Source organism: Meriones unguiculatus, chromosome 8, assembly GCF_030254825.1.
Source record: "Meriones unguiculatus strain TT.TT164.6M chromosome 8, Bangor_MerUng_6.1, whole genome shotgun sequence".
Taxonomy (NCBI): domain Eukaryota; kingdom Metazoa; phylum Chordata; class Mammalia; order Rodentia; family Muridae; genus Meriones; species Meriones unguiculatus.
The window spans coordinates 87,254,297-87,273,512 of NC_083356.1; positions in this window are offsets into that span (position 1 = coordinate 87,254,297).

Genomic DNA, 19,216 nt, shown 5'->3' on the forward strand with positions numbered 1-19,216 from the left:
GATTTCTCCTGAAGTTTAAATACCTACTGACTGAATGCAAATTGAGTGAAAGAAATTAAAGAAAGCTGAGTGCCAACATAAAGAAAATAAATTAATAGATATCTGAAGCTACAATTGGGCAAGTCAAACCTCCTTGTGTTTTTCCCCAAATGTTGAAGGACCCTGAATATTGCTTGTGTACAAGGTGATTTTCAGTTTCTTTTTATTTTTGGCAAATAAATTTCTTATTTTGGAAAATACTAGCCAAGGGAGAAGAACTCTGAGGAAAACTCTGGTAAAAAAACAAAAACAACAGCAACAAAAAAAGTGTGGTAAAAGGTGTCAATGACTATTCAAATTTGTTCTAACATCTGATATTTAAATCTATGTGACTCTGAACCTAGTAAGTTTCTATCTATTATAGAGTATAATGAGTTAAACAGAATAAAGTGATTATTAATCCATTTCCATTGAACAGAGAATTACATTTCATACCTGACATAAAAGGATGTAGTGATTACATACTCATTTTTAATGCTATACACACACACACATGCACATTTTTCCACACATCTAAAGACACAATCAGATGACCACCTACACATATCTTTACACAGAAACAGGAATAAATATCTGTTCAAAAGCTTTCATGAATCTTGCTTTGTAGATCTAGTTTACTTCTGCTACTCCATCCAGTGTGAGTATAGAGGTCTAATTATCATACCCAAGGTTTGAGTTTTCACTATCTCCATGGGCTTAGGAACTAAATCCATCTCATCTGTGTTATTAATGCTTTAGAAAGAAAGGGAGACTTTCAAAACAAAAACAGAGCAGGAAGGATTTCTGTGATTTCCTAGCTAGCTTGGTCTACACTGGAAGTGTCTAGGACAGCCAAAACAAAGACTAAATTCCTTAATAAAAAAAAAAAGCCAGTTACTTTGTGGCATACCTAACTGGATAAACATGCCATGGCATCATATTTGATCCTTGATTAACTCCAAGAAATACAGTAAATGAATGAATGGCTGACTGAATGAGTGAAACACCAGTATAGCCTTGGGAGACAGTCTCGCAATCCTACTTTATGCATTGTTTCAAAGATGTCAAAAAAGTGTTTGATCATCACAATTCCTCTTAAACTACTCAAGGAACAACAATTCTGAAAAGAAATGCTTCAATTTAAAGATATACTTTTCTCCTTACAAAAATGAAAACATTCTTGTAAACTAACACTGGCTCAATAGTCTGAGGAGTCCCCAAATCAGTTTGAGTGGCAGGACAGTTTTGAGATAACCTAGTAAAATTTGTAGTGATACAGACACCTTACAAAACTCCAAATGTAGAAACTCCTTTAAAATATAGTAGTTAAAGCTCAAACTGAGAGATCATTATTAATTTTTCTACATTTCCAAGGCAATCTTAGTAATCACCACTTAAATCTTTATCGGCCTTTCTCCTTCTCAGTGTAAATGGATTAAATAGACTGACATACTAGCATAGAAAGAAGTGTAAATTTGGAATCTCAGGATTTGAGCTGAAATCTCAGCTTCATTGCTTAATCTCTGTTAAGGCCCTGGATAAAGTGTACTAGCGTCCTTGGCTTCAATATTCTCATTTTATAATACAGACACTGATATTATTCAGAGTATTTCTATTGTGAGAACACAGAATGGATGCATCCATGGATTGTGTTCCATATATCTGTTTAATCTTCCTTCCTAGAAGTAGTTTCAATCACGGTGACACAGTTCCTTACTGTTAAAGAAGATGAGTTGACTCAAGAGTGGCAAAGCCAATAAGATGGCCCCTTAGTGTTCTCTGACCCCCGTTTTGATATTTAAAATTCTCCGCTGGTTCTTTTGTTCTAGAAGACTAGGGACATTGTCAGCCACAAATGACGTCCTGCTTTTCCATGACCAAGGCTGCATAACATTCGCCTTATTTGAGCATTAGCAGCTGCTGTTCCCTTTAAGAAAAGGTCAATCGGTCAAGCAGAACAGATCTTTCTTGCTTACACCTGGCACTGGGGCACAGTGCACTCAGAACCAGAGTTTGACCAGAAATAAAAAAATAAAAAGCATGCAAACAAACAAAGCCAAAACACTCCAGTCATAGATACGACTGCAAGGGCTTAGAAAATAGTTACAAGAAACAAATCCTTGAGGAGGACACAGCTGTAAATGCCTATGAGCAACATAGTAAGATTGTGCATCAAAAAGAAAGAAACGAACAAACAAAGAATTATAACATTCAACAAAAATAGCTTTTTAATGCAAAAACTAGCACTAAAACTATTTCAAAAGTTGAATTCGTTAAAAAAAGCTATTTGGATATTCAGGCAGACTTTTTGTAATGTACTATAAATACTTTATTTAATTTTGAGATTTTAATTTAATTACATTTCTCTCTTCCCTTTCATCCCATCCCTCCACACTCTCCCTATATATATGTATATATATATATATATATATTTAATTTTTATTCTTATTTTTTTCTTCACAATTTATTCATTACAGTATCCTGATTAAAGCCCTCTCCCTAAACTCCCCTCAGCCCCACCTTTCCTCCCTATTCCCCCCTAGTCCACTGAAGGGAGGAGTTCTCCACTATTGCTATCTGCCCATACCTTGTTAAGTCTCATCAGGGCTGCTTGGATCCTCTTCCTCTGTAGCCTGGTATGGCTGCATTATCAGGAGCAAGTGATCAAAGAGCAGTCAACTGAGTTCATAATTGAGGCAGCCCCTGCTCCCCTCACTCAGAAATCCACATGGAGACTTACCTGCAAATCGGCCACATTAGAGCAGGGGGTCTAGGTCCTTTCTATGCATGGTTCTCCATTAGTGCATCAGTCTCTGCAGGACTCCCTGGGCTCAGATCTTTTAGTTATGTTGGCATCCTTGTGTGGTGCTCCTGTCCTCCCATGTCCCCCTATTCCTACCCCTTTCTTCCTCAGTAAGACACCTTGCATTCTGTCCAAAGATTGGATATACCATGCTCATGCTTGGAAGGATTAACATGCTTTTTACCAAAAGCAAGCTACAAATTCAATACAATTCCCATCAAATTACCAACACAATTCTTTACAGACCTGGAAAGAAAAATTCTCATTTTCATATGGAATAACAAGAAACCCAGAATTGCTAAAATAATCCTTTACAATAAAAGATCTTCTGGAGGTATCTCCATCCCTGGTCTCAAGCTGTACTATAGAGCAACAGTAATAAAACCAACATGGTACTAGCATAGAAACAGACTGGTGGATCAATGGAATCAAATAGAATACCCACACATCTTTGGACACCTGATTTTTGACAAAGATACCAAAACCATAAAATGGAAAAAAGAGCATCTTCCACGGATGGTGCTGGTCTAACTGGAAGGCCACATGTAGAAAAATGTAAATAGACCCATGCTATCACCATGCACAAAACTAAAGTCCAAGTGGCTCAAAGACCTCAACATAAAACCAGACACAATAAATCTGTTGGAAGAAAAAGTGGGGAAGAGACTCAAACTCATGGACACAGGAGACAACTTCCTGAGCAGAATACCAACAGCTCAGGCTCTAAGATCTACAATTAATAAATGGGACCCTGTGAAACTTAAAAGCTTCTGTAAAGCAAAGAACACTCTCCCTATAAAAAATTAAGTGATCAGGTCATTTTTTTCTATTATATGAACATAATATAGTATAAACTGTCAGAATATTGATTTTTTTGTTATACTTGATTGATTTTTCTGAATCTTTTGACCTGAAAAAAAAAAACTAGAAATCACCATATATAGCACACTAACTGGTCATCTTATGAAGATTTACAGCACAGGCTTATTCTTGAGGATATTTTTCCTCATGCTCATTAAACATTTACCAGTTTATAATTTTAAAATCTCGATATCATTTTGATATTTTAAGGTATCTCCAAAGGAGATATATGAATGAAAGAGTATAAATTGTTGTAAAGCATTATTTAAAAATAATTTAGTGTTCTGGTGGGTAAAGCCATTGGTATAATGCTTCTAAGTGAAAGCATGAGTAAATAACTGAGTTAGATAGCATTCCAGAGAAATGACAACCAAGACTCTTCTCTAGCCTACACACACACACACACACATACACACACACACACACACACACACACACACAGGGAAAAACACATGTCCCCGAGTTAGAAAAAAATGTATGCTTCTCCTTGGGTGGGATCTATTTCATTTTGCCCCTGAGCATTCACAAGGACATTACCACTCTGTTCAATCTACTAACAGGAAGACTGAATGGTGTTTTTTTTTGTCTTGTTTTGTTTTCAGAACTCCATTGTTGTGGATTTTTTGCTTTATTTTATACTATTTATATATCTGCATGCTGTAACTATACTTTTATCAACTGGGCAATGTTGACAATGACCATTGAGAAATATGTATTAAACATTATTAGAACAAAAAAAATACTGTATCACATAGACATAAGCTACAATATGGACATTTTCCAATATTTAACTTTTTGTCAATAAATGTTAGCAATTTCCTATGATCTATAAATACTAAGTTTCATGACAGAAGACAGCCAAGTTACAATCACTAAGACTACTAGAAAGTACTGCTTTTTTTTTCAAATAAAATGTTAAGAAAAAAAAAAAAAAACCTTCATGGCTTATATTTAAATGCATGAGCAAATAAACTCTTCTATTTCAAATAGGTTTTCAAGTAACTAAAGACTATATTTCAGTTTGTTTTGTATAATGCTATTAGGTGTGAGCTGTACTAGCATATTGCTGTCCCAATCTCAAATTTAAAATACAACAGCATCTTCCAGTTGCTTACTAAGGCAGTGAGGTGACCTAGAAACCCTGCTGAACATCAGTGTGGTGTGCTGCAGGATGGTTGCAGTGTAGATCTTACAAGAATGAAGAGGTGACAAAGCGTACAAGAGGGTGTGGTTCCAGTTTTCACATGTCAGGCCAAAGTAGTCATATTTTTTTCTCTTTTTTCTTTTCTTTCTTTTTTTTCCTCTCCTTTCACTTTTCTTTCTGTTCCTATCCCAGGCCTCACACGTTAGCTAAGTACTCTCTGCTACTCAGCTTTTCCACAGCTTGAATGAGGACAACAATACCTACGTGATAACATATAATATAATATCAAGATGCAGATAGAAGTCAGAACAACTCCTTTACTTCTCATAAATTCAGAGTAAGCTGGAAGGAAGATATAGTCAAGATTATCTAAAGCTAAGGAACTGGGTCCATGTCCCTTTATCCCTCCACCCGCTTAAAGTTTCTTTTCAGTATCCACATTCGTCCACAGTGTGGAATCACCTAAACATGGTACCTACTTCAGTAGAGTTGAAAACAGGACTGACACCCACTGTGCTACATGCTGTTTCTGTTGACTTTTTATGGTGGTGGGGAGTAGAGGTTAGCCACCTCATAGTTCAGTAAGCCTTGGATTTCCTCTCATAGATAAGGCAGTGCATTGTTTTCTTACATATATTATATTGGCCTGAATTTGCAATATTAGCTGTAAAAATAAAGTTGACATTTTAAAAACTGAACCACAAGAAATAAAAGTAACAATAAGAAAACTATTCCACTTCCCACTGGATAAGTTTTAGTTCCTGTTTGCTTACTTGGTTATGTAACTGTCCAGGACACACTTTTATCCACAGCTCACCTGACACTTGGGGAGGAATATCTGAGCTGTTCCGTGACATTTTTCTCAAGTGCCACCTCCAGCTTTGCTCAATTCGCCTTCATGTGACACAGCTACCCACACATGGTAAAGCAGAGGACAATAAAGTAAGCCTAGCTAATAAAAGTTTTGAGTAACGTCAACAATTACTTATACGCATTTGTGTCGCAGAAAGAGTCATGATTGTCTAGTTGTCTGGAAATAAACAAACTGTGTTGGATTACTTAAGAGATACTTTCCAGAAAGTGTGCCAAGATATGGCTTCATGCCTAAATGACATTTCAAATTTCCAATTTAGAAAGCTGAAATCAGTCTACTGTTTTAAGAAATAAAAAATGTTTGCTTGTTCTCCTTTGTTTAATATACTTGTATTTTATATAAGGTACAATATGTGTTGCTTTTTTTATTTTGTATTTCTTTATTAAAAAAAATCTTCTAAGAGCTGAAAAATTCCAGTCCCTCTGTATTAAAATACACCACTGTGATGTTTTGAAATAGGAAATTATTATATTATTGGTCTTCTGAACACCAAGCATAGAAAGTGTGAGATTTCAAGTTAAGGTTATTCTTTCAGGTTATTTCATTTAGAATCTTGTTATATTTCTTTCTCCTTTCAAACATCTTGTATCCAAAGTTAAATGGAAGTCACATATGCAGCCTGTGTGATCCCGCATACCCTTTCAAAGTTCCATGGGGCTCTGCCAAGTGAAATTTGTCCATCGGCCTATGGTTCATTAGAGACCACAAATCAGTTGAATGGGAGGTGTTTTGCAGGAAACTATTCAAACCTAAGTTTTGCTAGAATCCTGATGAATAGAACAGCCTAGGAAAAGAAACTTTCATCTAAGGCTCCAAGGCAGTTAGGCTGGTGATAGCTAAGGCCTATAAAGCTAATTGGGCAGAAAAGAAGAAGGGCAGATATATGGTCTGGACACAGAAAGGAGACATTCCTTGGGGTTATTCACATGTAGAAAACTGAGAAGAGTGATCTATAAGTGAATTTCACTAAAGAATTACACTTCAAGAGCATTTTCCACAGTGGAAAAACATAATAATTTTTGTAACTGCAATATTTGCTTCTTGTTAAAGTGAAGCCATTTTTATGTATAACCTTTGCATTATTCCAGTCTTACCACTATTAATTTATACTATCATGCATTTACCTTTATAAATATATTTAAAGTTTACTTTGGTTAATTAACAATTTTGAAATAAAAATTCAATTTTAATAAGAAGTAAACTCTTACATTTTTTTTATACAACAAGCACATGAGCTCTGAACCTCTTAATCTCTATAGTTCTGTGGAGAGATAACTTGTTTGAGAAACCTGAAAATCAGGTAGATACTCATGTTACAGTCAAAACATTTTAACAAGAGCTTTGGAGGAAATGGATTTTACAATACTCAAGCATACCAAAAATAATTTCATGTAGCTATCCAACTACAATTGGAAAGATAGATATAAAAAATGGTCTGTAAAACTGCTCAATTCCTAGATATTTTGATAGTCAGAAAGTTGAAAGGCATTCTGTGTGATGAATACAAATTATAAGCTATCGTTTTTGAATTATCTTATATGCTAGCTTGTTATGTAAGTCAAAACTTGAGAAGGATAACTAGACAACTCTAAGACAAACCATCGTTTTAGAAAAAACCATTCTCGGCACAGCAGAGACTCACACTCAATGCAAATAGTGGCTCTAAACCTTCCGTGGAAGAATTGTAAACCCAGAAAGTGAAGATGCCCTCTCGGTCACGTGTCACACTGGTCATGTAGATTAAAGGCACGTCCTTGGCAGCATGGGAAGTAGAAGAAATCATTCATGTACAGGAGAGGACGGGATAACAGACACAGAGCTCCACCTCCCTAGTCATGAGATGGACTTACCTGGGGAGAGGCACCCAGGTAACAGAAATGCCTCATCTGCTCAGGATAGTCCATGGTCAGGAGGAATGCAGAAGTCACCCGATCACATCTGTGAGAAGGAAACGCAGTATCACTCTAAGGGCGTAGAAAACAAGTTTTATAACACTACCTTTCTGAAACTTCTGGTCAGCAGGAGGTGAGTGAAAATATGTTCCCAGAAAGCAGTGCTTTAGGTGGTACTGGAGCAGATAGCTGTTGGGGCTGGCTGTTCCATAGTGTTTTCTGGATACTGTCCAGAAAACATCTCCTTGAAGATAGCAACAGTGCTCCCGGGCCTCGCAAGTTAAGCTCATTAGAACTTAGAGTTTCCTCAGCTCCCTACTTGGGTTCAGGTGATTTGCAAAAACGACTCAGAGACCTCATCAAAACCTTTATTCATGCTTGTCCACAGAACAAGTATCATTTCCTCCCCAGGAAAGGTGAAGAAAGAGTGGACCCAAATGGTCTGCCCTCCAATGCAGGCCATTGGTCATCTCAGAATTCTGACCCTGTCCTGAAACTACCTAGAAACTGTCAGTTGCCAGTCACTCTGTAAACATGTAAATGTCATCAGCAAAGATATTTCATGGGTTTGGGAGCTTACATTTGTTGTGAGAAATAAGGAGAAAGATCCAACAAAACTGGGAATATGGCTTAGTAATAGATTGCCTGGCTAGAATACACAAAATGGCAGTTTCAATTTACATAGGGGTGTGTGTGTGTGTGTGTGCGCGCGCGCTCAAAACAGCATCATTATTTTCTTTCCTTTTTCTTTCAGTAGGTAATTAATCAGTTAATAGAAATACTATAAAATATCAATTCCAAGTGAAAAAGGCACATTATACAGTTAATTTATAATATATCTTTATTATCATATAATCTTAGAGTCGGTAAATATTTGTGTTCAGTTTTGGGGGTTCAATTTTTACTGTATATGAATCTAATTTTGTCTATGTGACATTGATCTCAGGACTTTACATTCCTTCTTATAGGTCATAAAGGCTTGGGTGATTTTTCATTTACCTACTTTCCACATCTTTCAATTGCATTTCTTTCCCTTCTTGAATAAAATGTCTTATTGTACCTAATACAAAACCTTCTTTGAGATAAAAGGTCAGTGTGAAGTTGGGATTCCTCTTTATTCCAAACATTCATTCTGAAAACAAATGCATTTGAGTTGCATATCTGAATTTAGAGTTATTGTTGAAAGTAATTGTTCACCTTGCCATCTTTGGCATCAAAATGCGTAAATCTCAGAATTTCTCTGAGAATTCACACATCTAAGGGGGAGAAAAGCAGACTACACCGAGCAGTTCTTCCACTGTGAAAAATAGCAAAATTCCACACCTACAACAAATTGCAAATTTTCACATATTTGCTTGAGGCAAACATTTGCAATTTCACAGCAAATAAGGCTTTTGGCTTCAATATACAGTTTTAAAAATCTTCTTTCACCCCCACCTAGGAAAAAAAGTCACTCTATTTTCAGACAACCAGAAAAAAAAAAAAAACACACATAAAGAAATTTACCTGTAATATCATGCTCATCGTAAGTGTTTTAATTTTAGTATCTAACCACTTGGATAAAAGAATTCAAAATGAATGTACTGGATCCACAAGTAGACATGATGACCATGAAACAATTTTTGTTGGGACCTGAGTTACCAGATACATTTTGATCTGCTGAATTCTCCCTATCTGTTCTCAAGTGCTTTGGAGAAATACATAATTTTCAGTAATCATATAATAGAAGAAGTCATGTTTCCTCTCTCTTTCTCTATATATATATATGTATATATATATATATATAATTTTAATGTGATATTCTTATGCAATGCTTCTCTGGTCAGGAACAATGGAGTTTCACAATAAGCTGTGAAGTGCAGATAGCTGAAACCTCATAAAATGTGGACAGTGCAAAATTCTGCCTATGCTGATCACAAAGTGAGTGATTACTTTCTTTTAAGATATCCTGTGTTACAATAAGGAAAGCATAACACCTTTTCTATAAGAATATTGTAAGTTATACATAGACTGCCAATGGAAGTATTTCCTAAGGTAACAACATGAAAAAAGTAAATACTAAAACTAAGTGCTTTGAGAGCTGAGCACTTCCTTCGTGAGACAGGTAGCTGGTTGGCTTAGACTTCCACAACCACGCATTTTGTTTTATGCCAGCCAATATATGTGCTTAGCTATAGTAGTTTGTTAAGCAATGGAAATTCTCTTTCAGTTCCTCCTCTTCTATGCCCTCTCCTTTTCTCCTTGTCTCTATCTTTCCTCCCTCTGTGTGTGTGTGTGTGTGTGTGTGTGTGTGTGTGTGAGAGAGAGAGAGAGAGAGAGAGAGAGAGAGGGGGAGGGAGAGAGAGAGAGCGAGCATGTATGTTGTGTGATAAAGAACACTACATTGCATAGCCATCTGCTTCCCTTCAGGTTCCTGGTTTCAGAGGAATGCCATCTTAGAGCACAGAAGAAATAACATCCTGCTTTTCTGTAAGCTTTAGCTTCTCTCTGAAGGAAAAAGGCCAAGCTTTTAAGCCTGGTTTTAAAGAATGAACAATCTGATCTCTTATTCTCTTGCCAGGTTTGTCTTCCACATCTTTCTTCTACTTCTGTGCTACCATCACTTGAGCGTTATGTCAAGTTAGATCGCAGTTGGATTCTGCTCTGCTCTGCTCTGCAGGCATATCACCGGTATCTACTCCCCTTCAGTGATAAGTGGGAACTAGGCTCGCACAGCATGTCTTCTTCAATAGCCTATGACCTTCCTATGTTTTTCTTATTTCTTTCTGTATTTCTTCATCTATGGTGTCTGTCAGTTTACCCATGAACTAATAAATGACTGTCAAACGTGTGTTAAGTATTTACATAAGACTGAGACAAACACCAAGGTTTTTCAGGGAAACATTGCCTTTTTGTGTGTGTTCGCAGTGAGAGAGTCTGTCTTGGTCCAATTATCCAGTAAACCTGAAGAAAAGAAACTGGCTCATTTTCACACACCACTGATTTAAAATGGCAAGTAACTATAATATTTTTGAATAACTTATACCGTTTCACTGTACGGAAAAAAAAATATATATATATGTGTGTGTGTCCTGTGTGCCCAAAATTTCATTTGTGGAGGAAGATAGACCAAAAGGTTTTCAAAGGGCAGCAATTACTCACATAAATGTAGTTTTTTTCTTTAAAATAATTTCATTTGTAACTGGTACATAAGACATAAAATATGCATATTTGTGGATTACTATGATATTTTATTACATTTATACATTGTACAACATTTAAATCAAGTTTAAGCCCTCTGTCTTCTGAGATTATCTAAACTGCAAGGTGAAAACATTCAAAAATATTTCTTCCCCTAGCATTTTGAGACACACAGTACACTCTTTTTATTTTATTTTATTTTTTTTCTTATCGGTTACATGTTATTAACTCTGTATCCCAGCCGTGTCCCGATCCCTCATTCCCTCCCAGTCCCTCCCTCCCTCATCTCCACCGTGCCCCTTTCCAAGTCCACTGATAGGGGGGACCTCCTCCCCATTCATCTGATCCTGTTTTATCAGGTATCTTCAGGACTGGCTGCAAAGTCCTCCTCTGTGGCTTAACAGGACTGCTCCTCCCTTGGGGGGTGGGGAGGTTAAAAAGCCAGCCATTGAGTTCCTGTTAGAAATAGTCCTTGTTCCCCTTACTATGGGAAACCAATTGGTTACTGAGCTACCATGGGCTACATCCGAGCAGCCGTTCTAGGTTATATCCATACATGGTCCTTGGTTGAATGTCAGTCTCAGAAAAGACCCTGTGCCCAGATATATTTGGTCCTTGTGGAGCTCCTATCTTTTCCCCATCAGACTAACTCCCCTTCTTTCTTATGATTCCCTGTACTCTGCTGAAGGTTCGGTCATGAGTCTCAGTATCTGCTTTGATACACTGCTAGGTAGAGCACTCTTATCGTGTAGTGTATCACATACTCCACATACCCTGCTCTTGACTAGTGGGCTGGCACCTGTCACTCTTGTCTGATTGTAACTTATTTCTGCTCGTAAAAGACTCCCAGTACCTTACACTTCTCAGCTCCCCATACTCGAGTAAGTAACATTCTTTCAACCTGTATGAAACCAGTCTTTTAAAACTCCCTCATATGCATTAGAGCAGAGAACATTTTTATAGGCCTGGCTTATTTCTTTTAACAAACATCTACAGGTCAATCAAGCTTTCTCAGACATCAATTCCATTCATTTTCAGGACTTAACACTAACACGCCATGCAAATATTCTGCATTTTCTTCACCTATACATCTGTCTTTGGACACTGCTCTTTCCTCAGTTTAGCAATTATCTTAGTTGGGATTCTCATTGCTCTGATTAAACACCAGGGCCGTCCACTGAGGAAAGCCAGAATAAAAACACAAACATGGTGGGAATCTTAAAACAATAGCTTATGCAGAAGCAGTGGAGGGCTGCTGCTTACTGGCTGGTTCTTCAGGGCCTGCTCAGCCTGCTTTCTTATAGAACCCAAGACCTCCATCCCACCATGTCCCCTCCCACAATGGACTGGGCCCTCCCCAGTCAATCACTAATTAAAATGCCTTACATCCTTGTGCTCTTATAGCCTGAACTTTTGAGACAGATTTTCAGTTGAGGTTCCCTCCTCCCAGATGACTATAGCTTGTTTCAAGTTGACATAAAATTTGCATAGGAAATCATGCTCAATCAACCCGTAGTTCTATTAATGTGTTAGAGATATTTTCACTGGATTTCATTGCCTATACTAGTTTACAATTCTCCCCACAGTTTTCTGGGATTTTCTCTATTCTCTATCAATATTTGTGCCTCTTGTCTTCTTGATGATAGCCATTTCCCACTGGGATGAGGTGATAGTTCATTGTAGTGTTCATTGGCACTTTCCTAATGGTTACTCATGGTGAATTTTTTTGTGTGATTTTTTTCCATGCCATTATTTGAGTAAATGTATCATCCAAAGTGTAACTTTCTGCCACACAAGGGAAGATGCAGTAAATCCATAGAGAGAAACCCCACTGCTACGTTTGGAGAGCTGCCCCTTTCTGTGAACCGTGGTTTCTATGGACGCTTCCCTACTAAAATGTACTTCATCGCTTAGATCTGAAAAGTCAGGTTTTCATCAAATAATTGTGAGGTTTTATTTTCCTAGCGATATTATTACAGTGTGTATATTAAGTGCATAATATAAATTTTAAATATTCCCTTTGAATTTTATTTTGTATATTTAAAAATTTTGCAATAATTGCATTAAATCAAATAGAATCACAGCTTTCAACGGATGATATAACCAGTAAAAACAGAAAAAAAAATATTCTCTTTCATTACAGGGCTATATTTAATTGAAAAGAGCCACTTATTTTATGACTTCTTTATGTTATAAGGCTTGTGTCATCTTTATGTATGTCTACCGAAGTGTCTGTAATGCTTTAAATTCTTCTAAGTGGCAGCTATTGTGTGATAGATATTTTTGTCCTTGCTTGCACCGTTTCCCTCCAGGCTTCACTACTTTGGAACTCGTTTACGCTCATCTGAACAACCTCTTAACTGAGTGTGCCTCCTGTAATGACAATGTTAATAGTAGCATCACTTACCAGACATTTACTAAATGCCACCTCTGGACCAACTGTTTCAATGGAGTGTCTTATCGGTTCTGCTTGGGAACTCAAACAGAGAAAGGGCTTCAACTCCAAACATACGTTTCAAGTAAAGAAACTACTGCGTTTAGAGGTGAAGTGACTTGTTTCTTCTATGTAAGTGCTAAAAGTTGTTGGAATTAACATTAGAATGTTGGTGTTCAACCCAGGGAGGACATGTTTTAGAAGAATCCACCTGCCTTTACTTTCTCAGGTCCAGCTTTATTTATTTTTATTTACTTTAGACTTTCTAGAGCAGTAATCTTGCTAAAATTCTAATGAGGGCACATTATGCAAAATGTACTTGGGCCACCAGAGGCCCAAGGGTAAAATGACCTTTTATTAAAACTTAAATTTGACTAGTCAGTGTCTCACATTTCAGATCTGTTTGTAGGCTAGGCTTTCTTACATGCTTAACCATCCTTCCCTGGCAAAGTTCTTGCTGCATTTTCTGCTGAGAAAACCCTTTTTATATGTTTTCATCTTAACCTGAAGACTTAACCATCAACCTAACAGAGTTCTTATCTTTCAGAAATATTCCTAATCATAAGATCTAAAAGAAATTACACCCTTCCAAACCTAATATGTCTAACATGTAGCCATAAAATTGTTTTGGTGCATATTCCAACAAAATTGCCTTTTATCTGTCCCTTTTCTACTAGATCCTACAGACTACTGGGGAACCTGTGCCTCTTAGTCACCTGCAGTGACTTTGACTGGAACATGATACCCATCCTCAGTTTATTCTTGAGCTGAGCTGAACTTTCAGGTAGGAGGCAGAGGTCAACTTAGGCTGCCTAGAACCCAGGGTCTCCCTCGTTTTTATTACATAATGTATCATAGTAAATGTAAAATGGGAGATGATTAAACTAACAATTCTGAAAACAACTGACATTTACACCTGAATCAACACTTTCCTCCATTCAGTTTTCCTCTTTCACATGTGATTTAATTTGATGGCTACAATGTCAGTAAGAGGCAGGCCTTCTGTTCCTCATCCTAGAGAAGAGGAAATTCAAACTTCACTAACTTCAATGACATCTCCTAACACCAGAGCAGAAAACTAATATATTCTCCAAAACACATGTCTTATTTCATGAGAAATTACCTTCATCGGTCCATATCAAAACTCGTATTTGTACTATAATGTAACTAGCACATGCAACACGAAGACAAATGAAACTATGTTGCTTTAATGAAATAGGCATGGCATTGTAGGACAAAGGATTGGAAAATTACTGAAACTTCTGAAGTAAGATATGAAACAGTCAAATAGAAGGCTGAAATGCAATCATATGTAAATTAATAGGTAAGATTCTAAACTAAGATAATGAAGTGTCCTTGCTATTTAACCTACGGCACTTGTTTTATATGGACATGAACATTTACTGATTACCTTCTTCATAAGAAGTACTCAGTAAACAATAGCCTAATGTGGAGTGAATTGCTTATAGAAACAAATACACAGATAAAATAGTTAAAATGGAACTTTTAAACAATATTTGAGTAAATATCAGTAAGAATACAATCAAAATTCTATCCTGGTATGTGAATACTGCATGGAGAGTAGAATTTTTTACTTAAAATTGAGGATGGACATCAGAAGAAGAAGAAAACAGGAAACAAGTTAGGAGCATCCCACAGAGGGACTCTGAAAGGCTCTGCCCTACAGACTATCAATGTAGATGTTGAGACTTATGGCCAAACTTTGTGCAGAAAGCAGGGAATCTTATGAAAGAAGTTGGAAATAGTAAGATCTGGAGAGGACAGTAGGTCCACAAGGAGAGCAACAGAACCAAAAAAATTGAGCACAGGGGTCTTTCCTGAGACTTATACTCCAACCAAATACCATGCATGGAGATAACCTAGAACCCCTGCACAGATGTAGCCCATGGCAGTTCAGTGTCCAAGTGGGTTCCATAGTAATGGGAACAGGGACTGCTTCTGACGTGGACTGATTGGCCTGTTCTTTGATCACCTCCCCCTGAGGGGGGAGCAGCCTTACCAGGCCACAGTAGAGGACAATGCAGCCACTCCTGATGAGACCTAACAGACTAGATTCAGAAGGAAGAAAAAGAAACCCTCCCCTACCAGTGGACTTGAGGAGGGGAGTGTGTGGAGAAGGGGGAGGAGGGGAAAGATTGGGAGGGGAGGAGGGAGGGAACTAGACAGGGGATACAAAGTAAATAAAGTGTAATTGAAAGGAAAAAAAAGAAAAATAATTTTACTTGAACACATTTTAATTATAGTAAAGCAATATCCTTCAAAAAACAGTTTTGGCATTCTTCTCTAGTGTCAAGTCAGACAAATGCAGTTCTCTCTCCTTTTCAAAGAAACAACGTCTTATAAGAGATGGAGTCCCTTAGAGGAAACCACGGCAGATCAAAAAAGGTGGCGTGCTGGAGTCCACTTCCACCTGATGCATCTACAACACAATTCCTGCACCTACGGGTCATAAGTCATTGCAGAAGGGGGCAGAAGCCTGAAAGAGTCAGAGGAAGCAGAAGTTTGCTAAGAGACTCAGTTTCCTAGAAGTAGAGACTCTACCGCATTGGGAGGAGAGCTATGAAATGCTGACTTCCGCCCATGGCAAGGGTGCTGCACGCCTCCTTACACAGCAGCTACGTTACCTCCTGAAAACCAAGGCATAATGTCAGCAAGGGTGGGGGAGCGGCCTACCAACCCCATACTCCTAACTAAGAAGTCATTGGCAGCCAATAGCTACTGATGGAGAGAGAGTCACCCCTACTTGATGATATAGCCTGGAGTAAGTGACATATGCCCCAGTGGATGGCTACAGACACATACACATGTGGGCTACACTAACGGAACCAACGCTAATGGAACCAAGGAGGTTATTATTAACAGTGTTAAAAAGGAAGTCATACACTGAAAGGGGCTTCAACATGGGGACTTGTAGCATAAGTGAGCAGGAGGCAGTGGCGAATGGATATAATAAATGAAACTTTGTAAGAATAAGCCTTGCCAAGCCACAGAGGAAGACGATGCAGCCTATTAGGACAATGAGACCTAATAGGCTAAGGTCAGGTAGAAGAGGAGGAGGACCTCCCTATCAGTGGACTAGAGGAGGGGCATAGAGGGAGAAGGAGTAGGGAGGAATGACTGGGAGGATACAAGGGAGAAGGCTACAGATGGGATACAAAGTGAATAAATGGTAACAAATAATGATAATAATAAAATAAAATAATGTTATTTAACAGGAAGTCTTAATAATTCAGGATCATTTTTCAAACTGTTTCTAATATGATTTTTTTCTTATTTGAATTTTTGAAATATATCTGGGAAAGCAGTTTTTGAAGAACACCTCCTGGAATACAAAAATTCAAATTCCCCATATTGTTAAGATGATAGCAATTTACTTTTTAACTCAAAACATTTTATTTTGGGAAAGATAGTTTTTGAAAACTTCCTCTCTGCTTTAACTCTGGTAAATGAGTCATGGGAGTGGCTAAAAAGATATGAAAGCAGAGGGGGACTACATTTGTAAGAAAACAGGAAGATAATCTTACTAAACTTCAGGAGATTTTAATTGAATCATGAGGGAGAAAGGGGTTCTTTACTAAACACATGATTCAGTCCAAACTCTGCACTTCATAGCCACATGGTTAAGGTAAAGGATTTAATATCCCTAACCTCATGTTTCTCTTAGTCCAAGAGCACAGAGAGATCTGACTGGGATAATCCTTGAGAGTTTGTGGTAATATCAAATTTTAGGGCATCCATTAGTTGGATACCTATTTTCTGACAAGCTTTCAAAACATGTTTGCTAAGATTGGCCACCCTCTCACTGTTTCCATCTTTGTTAATATGAAAATCTGTCAAATGCCTGATCCATCTAAGGACAAGATTGTTGGGTTTATAAAAAATGCTGGAAGGAAAGGATTAGATGAAAACTCAGTGAACATTTTAGAATCTTAAAATGTCCAAATTTCTTTCTTATCTAGTCCTTACATCAAACAAAATGTGTTTTTTTTTTCCCTCACTGGGCAGTGGATAGATAAAGGAACTACCAGTTCCATGAAAGCATACATTATGGCCAAACAAAGAAACAAACAAAAAACTGTATGCATTTCTGATTACATAGAACACTTTTCCAATGAAATCAAACTACCGTGGAGAAGAAAACGAAAAACAACAACAAAACATAAACCAAAAAAGTAAAGAGAAGAAAGAAAAACAGCTTTTGAGCAATAGCAAGGAAACATCAGAAGTTTGTTAATCTATTATGTCATTTTCTATTGATTTATAAGCATGAAGGGAATAGGAAACAGGAACAATCTAAGATCCAAAAATCCTGCATAAAAAGGAAATATACAGAAATAATATAGTTCAAAAAAAGTGAGCTTATTTTAATCCACATTTGAATCTTGATTTATGGAAATTAAGTTCCAGAAATTTTAATATTTTACTCAAAGTCAAATGAGAAAAATAAAAGGAAAAATGAGAGCAACCAAATAAAGGTGGAAGAAAAAATATAAGACAGAGACCAAAACAAAAGCAAAAATAAGAACAAATAATAACAAAAAAGTACTTTTAAGAAACAAGTTTACTTGAATGGCAAAAGAAGTCTGACTTAAGACTGTGACCAAGAAACGTGAGAAGACAATTAATTAAATATATTCTATTAAGACTTCAAATTTTAATAATGAAAATTACCTTCTGCTAGCAACCAGAATATGTAAACCACATAATAACGATTAAGCAACATAAAATGAGCTAAATATTACAATATTAAATATTCCAATTATGGAACCAGCTGGGTCAAAAATACGGATTTTCATTATCAAATATTGGAATCATTAGAGCCAAGAGTGAGAAGGAAAAAAAAGAACACTGAATTTCTTTCTGTTACTCAAAACAGTTTTTATATTCTTTCATTCAACAGACACTCTGTTCCAAAATGGATTTGTGGTGATTAATATCTTCTGAATTTTAAAATATTTCTAGAAAAAAATCAAATTAAAATTATGAGAAAACAAAATTAGTATAAGGCTAGAGGGAGACAGGAAAATGTAAAAGATATGGGAATATTAAGAATTTGACAGGTGTTCACATTCAAAAGAGATAGTAAATGCTTTCCCACCACAGACTTTCTCACATCCCTTCAGTCACCTTTCAAGCCAGGGAGGTTCCAGGCCAAGACTCGGCTTCCAGTGATGAATTTGTTTATGACCTAGGGGACAGGAGTTGCACCTCTCTCTCTCACCTTTCTCTCTCACTGTCACCATTCCTGAAAAACATGTTTTTTATTTCATTCTTACTTTTCTTATCTGTTATGGCTCTTGATTGCTTTCAGAATGTGGAGAAAAAAAAAATCCTGTTTTTTTTTATTTAATTTAATTTTTTGATTTTTATTATTTACAATTTATTAACTCTGTATCCCAGCTGTATCCCACTCCCTCATTCTCTCCCAATCCCACCCTCCCTCCCTCATCTTCTCCCTGTCCCTTTCCAAGTCCACTGATTGGGGAGGACCTCCTCCCCTTTCATCTGACCCTGTTTTATCAGGTATCTTCAGGACTGGCTGCAAAGTCCTCCTCTGTGGCCTAGCAGGACTGCTCCTCCCTTTGGGGAGGTCAAAGAGCCTGCCATTGAGATCCTGTCAGAAATAGTCCTTGTTCCCCATACTATGGGAAATCAATTGGTTACTGAGCTATCATGGGCTATATCCGAGCAGAGATTCTAGGTTATAGCCATAAAAGGTCCTTGGTGGAGTGTCAGTCTCAGAAAAGACCCCTGTGCCCAGATATATTTGATCCTTGTGGAGGAGCTCCTATCTTTTCCATGTCATACTAACTTCTCCTTCTTTCATATGATTCCTTGCACTCTGCCGAAGGTTTGGTTATGAGTTTTAGTATCTGCTTTGATACACTGCAAGTTAGAGTCTTTCAGAGGCCCTCTGTGGTAGGCTTCTGTCCTGTTACTTGTTTTCTCCTACGTCCAATCCACATCCCATTTGTCTAAGTACACAACA